This window comes from Engraulis encrasicolus, unplaced genomic scaffold (assembly GCF_034702125.1).
Source record: "Engraulis encrasicolus isolate BLACKSEA-1 unplaced genomic scaffold, IST_EnEncr_1.0 scaffold_550_np1212, whole genome shotgun sequence".
Taxonomy (NCBI): Eukaryota; Metazoa; Chordata; class Actinopteri; order Clupeiformes; family Engraulidae; genus Engraulis; species Engraulis encrasicolus.
This window is the reverse complement of record NW_026945863.1, coordinates 1-7906: the sequence shown is the minus strand read 5'-3', so window position 1 is coordinate 7906 and position 7906 is coordinate 1. Positions and strand designations below refer to the sequence as shown.

Here is a 7906-nt window from a genome sequence, read left to right as displayed (position 1 = left end):
CCTCCAAGCTAACAGTTAACATTGAGTCCTATGAGACCAGTTAGCCGCAAACTGGTCTCATAGGACTCAATGTTAACTGCTAGCATGGGGGTAAAATTTGCACTGCCATACCCAGAGAACGGTCGAAAGTACAGAAGAACGGTAAAAGCCTATTATTTAACTCAAGTGGAGGTGTAAAATAAGCTTATTTCCAAAAATGGGACCGTATCACTTTAAGAATGCGTCGCATCAAGATGTTGGAAAGGCATAAAGATAATGATTTATCCCCATCTCAGTAGAATTGCAAAAAGGTTGGCGTCTGCGCCTTAACTTAAACTGTGTGTTGCTTGGTGCGTCTCAACAAAAATAGCGATACAGATGTAAAAAAAAAAAAGACGAGGCGGACACAAGGCTTAAGTTAAAACTGTATATTGTAGCCGTTATCACCATTTTAAACACTGTGCATTAATGTATTGTAGTGTGTGTGTGCATGCGCGTGTGTGTGTGTGTGTGTGTGTGTGTGTGTGTGTGTGTGTGCGTGCGTGTGTGTGTGTGTGTGTTCATTACTTCTTCGTCTCCAGGAAAAGATGCCAATTCCCAGCACCATCAGTAGGATGAGGAAGCCGATGATGAAGATACTCCACACTGGCACGCTGGCACTGGAGTCTGGAGGGGTGGAGTCGGCCTCATCTCCATATTAATAAACAACAAAACAGTGAGTCAGACTGCTTTTCATTTGAGAACAGGATACAAGTAGTATACAAGTAGTATACAATGGTGGCATTTCAAGTAGGCCTACAACTATGAATAAATGAATCATATGGATTCAGTGAAGTCACTAATGAATACAAAAATATATGTTACGAATCAAAAGTGGGATTACCTTGAACATGCAGTTTAAAGGTTCTCACTGATGCTTTGTCACTGCTCTTCATGTAACACCTGTAAAACCCCTCGTCCTCCACAGTCAGGTTAGACAGATGTAGATATGTGAACACTGGGGAACTTGTATTGGATATCTGCAGTCTACCACTGTAAAATGCCTCCTGCTCTTTCTCCACTACAGGACTTAAGTCAGCAAAACGTGCCTTTTCACACACATCACAAAATGCTGTGAAATACCAAGTGGTGCCAGGTTTGCTGTGTATGTCTGCACATGAGCACTGCAGGAGAACCGAATCTCCAGGTGATTTGTGGAGGACTTCATATTTAGGGCCAGATATCTCACAACCTGCAGACACAGAACACATACAGAGACAGGGAGATACAGAGAGAGAGAGACATCAAAATAGTCATTTACACAGCCAGGCCTACCGACTGTAAACAGGTATAGCCTACGGTATGTGGCAGTGGCCCTGTACACAACACACATCAGTGATAAAGTTTAAACGACAGTACCAAATGCCTGTAAGGCCTGAATTAATATTTTATTCCAATGCTTGTGAAGCTATTGAACTCATGTCATTAACAAAGCTACCCATGCTCCGCCCTCACGGTGACGAAACACCTTCGGCTCAGCTACACACGCTCAGGAAAATTGTTTCTTCAGGAACATTTGGATTCCCTCCACAGCGGGAAACTCCACCCACTTTCTCTTGAAGCAATCAACTGAGCATTTCCAACCGTCCTGGGGGCGTGTTCAAGGCAGTGACGTTGTTTACAGTTTTTCTCGATTGCTTCCACACAATTTCTGGTACTTCACACACAATTCTCGGAACATCTCACCCATTTCCCAACTCCCCTAACCAATGTCACTGAACACTAAACACAATTCCTTCTTTACACTCATATTTCAGTTTTAAAACACTCTCTTCAAACCACTATACACAATTATCTGGATTACACACAATTTTCATGAATGAAATCCCTGGTTGTCGCATTGAACACACTGTCATTCAAAATACTAAAATCACCCACCATACTATGTTCACTTCCTCATCACATGGGCAGACTCTCTTCATACCGGTTTACAATCTGAAATCATAAGGACACACATTGCATGAGATATTGATGAAAACATGAGTGGATGCAGTGAGAAAACATATTTGTTTAGTTTTTGAACTCCAAAATATGTTGTACAGGACATCACTTGATGTGGTTACACAGACTTCTATTATAACTAGACTGCGGATGTTCGATGTGTTGTGAAGCAACGGCTGGGGGCGGGACATGGGACGATTTTGGGGCGGAAGAAGGAACTAGAGCGCCTTTTTCCATTTATCTCTATGGTGGACTTGAAGCCATATAGTTCCTAGGCAATTCTTGCCGAGTCGGCCCTGTTTCGTTAAAACGGTAGTCTCCCCTCCCTCCCAAACAACCCAGATATTTTTTTCGGGCTGACCCTTCATTTAAGAAAGCTATTAAAATAGTTTAAATGACCAATGAGCATGGCTATTTGGGTTGATTGGCAGTTGCCATTCTTTAGAATTATTGTTTTGATTGACAGGCAGGCCGTCGTCAAGGCGAAGGACGACTCTCGCGCCGTCTCCAGGGGAAGCCCCCTCCCTGCTGCATTACTTTCAACAGCTTCATCACTGCCATGGGTTATTTAATTTTGGTACACTTTCCCCACAAATATGCGATGTTCTACTTTTGGATGTACTTCTCCGTATTCTGTAAGGACCTCTGCAGTTTTGGTAAGTAAAATAAAAACATGTATATACCTGGCTGATTGACCAAAATGACTGAGCTTTGTTAAACAAACACGTACGACAATGGTAGCTTGTTATTAGCCCAAGGCAGCATGCTGATCTTTCAGTGTTTGATGATCTGTCGGCTTGTCAAGTAACTTAATTATAATTTGAATGCCATTGCTTTTGAAAGCAAAATGTGTCTGTTTGGCGTGCATCAGGTGTAAGGATTCCCTCCTTCCGTAGCCAAGTCCTTACATCAAGATGCTGTAAACATTTCACTACCAGTGACCACATGGCCACATCGGAAACGCAACGTAGTCTAGCTGTGTTCCTCCGTGAACTGTTAAATATTGTTCGTTTCTGTATTGCCAAATTTCCAAGTTGCTAGTTGGTGATGAAATGCGATGGTCATTGGTAGGCCTACGTTCGTTATCAGTATGTTAAATCTTAAATGTGACCTGGTGGCATTATTGCGTGAATGCTTTGCAAACTTAATGAATAAGGTCCTCAAGTGTGTAGAGTTTCGCTGAGTTCGTTGTTTATTTAAATTTTCCTCAGCATAACTGTACAGCTGACACCGCTGCCTTCTGTATCATAACAAAGCCTGTCACTTCCACGTTTCGTTCTTTTTATGTGACCGAAGTCACTGGCTACTGCACCAGAGAGGGCCTCTGCACTCATTACTGGTCCTATGATGCCATCTATTGGCGAAAACGTGCAACAGCATAATTGAACTAAAAGACAACTTCTGACAGGACAACAAAAAGACAGGGAATGAGAATAAGGGAATAACAAAAAGACAAAAATGAGGGGTCCACTACACTTGCATACAAACTGATTGTGATGCTGTCACTCATTTTCTAGTCTATATCTTGGACTGAAAAAGGATTACATTATTATGTTTCAGGTGTTTTGCCCCTGCGGTTGTGAGGAGGATGCTGTGTAGGTGGCAGCGTGAACGTGTCACACAGACATTGGCTAAACTACTCGGTAGGTATAACGAAATAAAAGAAACCACCCCCTCAACCCTGTTTATGCTGCACTGTACCTATTATAACCAGTTTTTATATAGACCATTATTTGAAATACTATGAGAGCCTTTCTGTTAGGATACTGTACAGCAGGGATGGGCAACTGGAGGCTCGGGCGCCACATGCAGCCCAACTTCTCACTTTTTTAAAAAAAAAGAAAAAGGACAGTTTTTAACCCCCTATAAACCAATAGTGTAAGCATTCAGGTATAAATAAAGAAAAAGTGAAGTATCCTTTTGTAAATTCTCTCAAGTGCGTGGTGATGTGGCCCACCGATTGTGGTAATTAAAATGTTGGCCCACCTTACAATGAAAGTTGCCCACCCCTGCTGTACAGCCTACATCACTTGTACATGTCCTTACCAAATATGACATTGTTAATGCCTAAAAGTTATATGTCTAAATGCAAACCATAATATTTAATTGTGATGGACAGAAATCAACTAAACCAACATATTACATTCTGAATGTAGTTGCGCAGTGATACTGAGACCAACTTATTCCTGTCTTTATTTGCCAGGCTTCTACACTTGCCCTCAGAGTTCACATATGGTTAAGTGCACAGGTGTCCATCCAGGTTCAGACTGATGCTGGTAACAAGAGGAAAACATGCTGATTGGTAAGTGAGATCCCTGCTCAACAAAAATCCACACAGCACAACAAGTAAGCCTAGTTTGTGGTATCAAATGTAAAATGTAAGTTTCATCAAAAAGTTGTAGAACACATCTGAATAAATTGCAGGCCATTAAAGTAGTGAATGGGCAGGGAATTAAATCGGGTAAATGTTGGCTCATGGGTGGATATAAGGCGGCTAAACGTCGGCGAGATGCATGTAAATAAATGCATCGGCAAGATGTCTTTGAAAGATATGCATGCCCACACCATGAAACTACCACCCCATGATTTTCACTGATTAGGTAGCATGCTTTGAAACACGAGCAGCCCATCTCCTTATCTATTGTGTTTTCTTCCCATGAACCTGACACTAATACAAGTTCAGCTACTTAATGTTGAGGTAAATAATGTAAACAACATAAGTATGTTAAGTTGTTGGTGTACCAAACAGTGACGTATTCTCATCACACTTCATATGCCATTATTTTATTTACAGCGGAGCGGTCTGAAGACGTGGAGTACACTGCAGCAGGTATCACATGACCAAGGACTTGGACAACGTCTCTGCTTACATCTATAGTGTATTACACAAGTGAGTGTACACCCCCATATTTCTGCAGATGTAATGGGACAATAAAGACATTTGAAAACTGAAAATGAAGTCTGCACTTCAAGCTCATCACATTTAAATAAGTAAAACAGGAGCTTGGTGAGCAGACTTAATTTTCAGTTGTCATTTGACTTTGTTAGTCCTGCACCCAAAACTTTTTTGAGAAGGATGTTCATGGGTTTTTCCTTTTTAAACAAATGTAGACATTTTTACTACACTGAAATGTTATAGTTACTCTATATATACCAGTGATATGCTTTAATTATTTTTTTAAAAATAGATTTGTATTTATCGTTACAGCTGAAGATGTGCACAGTACGCTGCTGCCTGCATCCTGCCACCACAGAGGATCCGATATGCAGAACCAGCTTCAAAAACCATTGCAATTATGAAACACAGTTAAATAAATGCTTATATACAGCAGCCCACACATTTTGTTTAATTTGTAATATTGGTTAACACACTATTGTTACAACTGTTTAGATCGGTGTTTCCCAACCAGGGGTACATGTACCACTAGGGGTAAGTGAACACAATGCAGGTGGTACATGCATTGGCAGGTATCAATAAAAAGAAATGTATGGAGCATAATCATATTGGGATAGAGGAAGATATACAGTAGACTAGAGCATGAGGGAGGGGGTACTCATGGTATGACAAAAATGCTTAGGGGGTACATGAGACAAAAAAATAAAAGTTGGGAGACACTGTGTGATTGAAGTAATGCATTTCTTACAAGCTTGGGGAAGAATGTCCACTCCATGATTTGCAAGTTTAAAAAGCAGAACATAAGGGTGAATATTTCATTTTAATCTTGATGTCAAGCACACAAAACACCCAGATGTTTTGTCATAGCCTACTGTAGGCCAGCTATGTTTTACTAACTGAAAGGTGTTAACTTTGGTTTGTTTACCATACCGTCTACTTCTAAGAGTGATCTAAGAAAGAGAAGCTTTGTATTCTGAATCTTTTCAAAAACTGGGGAGATCAGCAAAAAAATGGTCATGATGACTGCTCGACACGGCAATCTTCATCTTCAATCTTCCGGATGACAGCTTGGCGTCGAGGAGCCTTTCTTCAGCGTCCATGGTTTGTCTGTCAAACGGAAAGGTTTTGCATGTCATTTGATGCCCAAACATTCAAAGTTATTTACAAATGTCCGTAGAGGATTATCTTGGTGTGGCAGACACTAACCAAACACATTTTACGCAGATGTACAACATGAAAATTGGAGCATTCTGAGCTCATACAAATGCAATGTTGATACTGAGTATTGCTGACATGGATTATGTTTTGCCAAACGGTACGCCGACCCCAAATACACATTTTCACATTGCATTTTGTGTGTACAGCTCTGTTTGTAGCCTAACTTCCAATTTATCTTTAATTGCGGCTACATTACAACGTGGTGAAGTAACTTAAAGTAAGCTAGGTCTTACGCCATTCGGCTGGCTCACGTTAGATGCTAAGCTAAAATTATTATGGTCATCATAACAAGCTCTTCAAGGTTTTCGCTATCCCAAAGTATCATTTTATTAATAGCATGGTGTATTTGCCATACTTACCGATCACCAGTTCCATTTGAACTTGTGTTGCTGTTTTTATGACAATCAAGGGTTTCTGTGTCGACCAGTTCCTCAGCTGAAAACTGGGTTCAATATTTCTGCTGGGGACGCCATGTCATATTCGGGTGGGAGGGGCGGGACATGTATTGAAGTGTCTGTTTGTGGATTGGCCGGCGATGTCGACCTATCAGCAATGTAGCTCAACGTTGTCAAGGTGATTATTATATTTCCGCATTTTTGGGGCGGAAGTAAATCAGCCGCGGTTGCTTCAAAACCGTTGAATGGAGTTCTATCGAACTCCGCAGTCCAGTTATACTATACAAGTCAGTGTGTGGTTACCCAATATTTTACAATAATTTAGTATTTTATAATTTTAGTATTTAAAAATAACATTTCAGTATTTTACTACAGAAAAATACCCTCTTTAGTAAGTAGAACACTGAAGAAAATGAGTTTCTATTGTGTGTCAAGTTGAGTATAGAGTTTTACCTTGTGCATATTACTGTTCAAAATAGTCATTTACACAGCCAGGCCTACCGACTGTAAACAGGTATAGCCTACCTAATAAGAATGTATTAAAATGACTGTTTGTGTGTGTCATGTGAGAACAAAATGACATTTTTAGAAGAAAGTACATTGTTTTGCGAAAAGACGTTTTTCATAGGCAGTGAAGAGTTTTGCCCGTTGTGTGTGAGGTTTGGGGATTTGGGTTTAAACTTTGGCTCAGCCTGTTCTGCCCTCATCAGTAGCAAATCAAGGGAGTTGGGTCAACCATGCCGTTTAAGAATGTTCGTTGTTATGCTCTTGTTCGGACCAAGTCTCGAGGAGATTTGAAAGTCATGGTTATAAGGCTATAACAAAGCTACACGTGTATGGTGCATCTGTGTATGTGTGTGTATGTGTACTCAAAGGTGTAGGTTTGGCTTGAAAAGTGGTGGGGACATTACAGTGGCAAATGGCCCGGGTATGCTGTTTTTTTTTACATTATATTTGTGAAAAAATGGTGGGGACAAGCCAGGATGATCTCAAATGTGGTATGGACATGTCCCCACCATCCACACCTAAAATTACACCCATGTGTGTACTCTCCCCAAAAGATAGGCTACACACTTATACAGTACAAGTCGCCAATACAACTCTGCCATTGTGTAGGCTTAAATATGTATAACCTATCGAAAGCAGTAACTCACCTGCGATGGCGTCCAGAGCTGCACACAGAACAAACACAACCAGCTTCATCTCCAGAGTCCACGTCTATACAGACACTCTGCCTGCCTGTCTGTCTGTCCTGTCTGTCTGCTTCTCTCTGGCACCCTGACTTTACGCACACCTCAGTCTTGTAATACTTGAGATTCTATGGACCATGAGTCTGTACCTCTTCGACATCACACACAGAGACACTCACACACATCTACGCGAACAAGCTCACACACTACCCGTTTACCCCTGACTGTCTTCAGTGCTGATCTGTTCC

The 7906-nt window shown here is 41.0% G+C and overlaps 1 long non-coding RNA gene across 1 annotated transcript; it reads left to right on the top strand.

The window, feature by feature from the left end:
• Positions 1-3001: 3001 nt before the first annotated feature.
• Positions 3002-5281, top strand: LOC134444398 (uncharacterized). Its single transcript, XR_010033957.1, has 4 exons — positions 3002-3602; positions 4163-4261; positions 4754-4849; positions 5168-5281. It is a non-coding gene; the product is annotated as an uncharacterized LOC134444398 (long non-coding RNA).
• The last annotated feature ends 2625 nt before the right edge of the window (positions 5282-7906 follow it).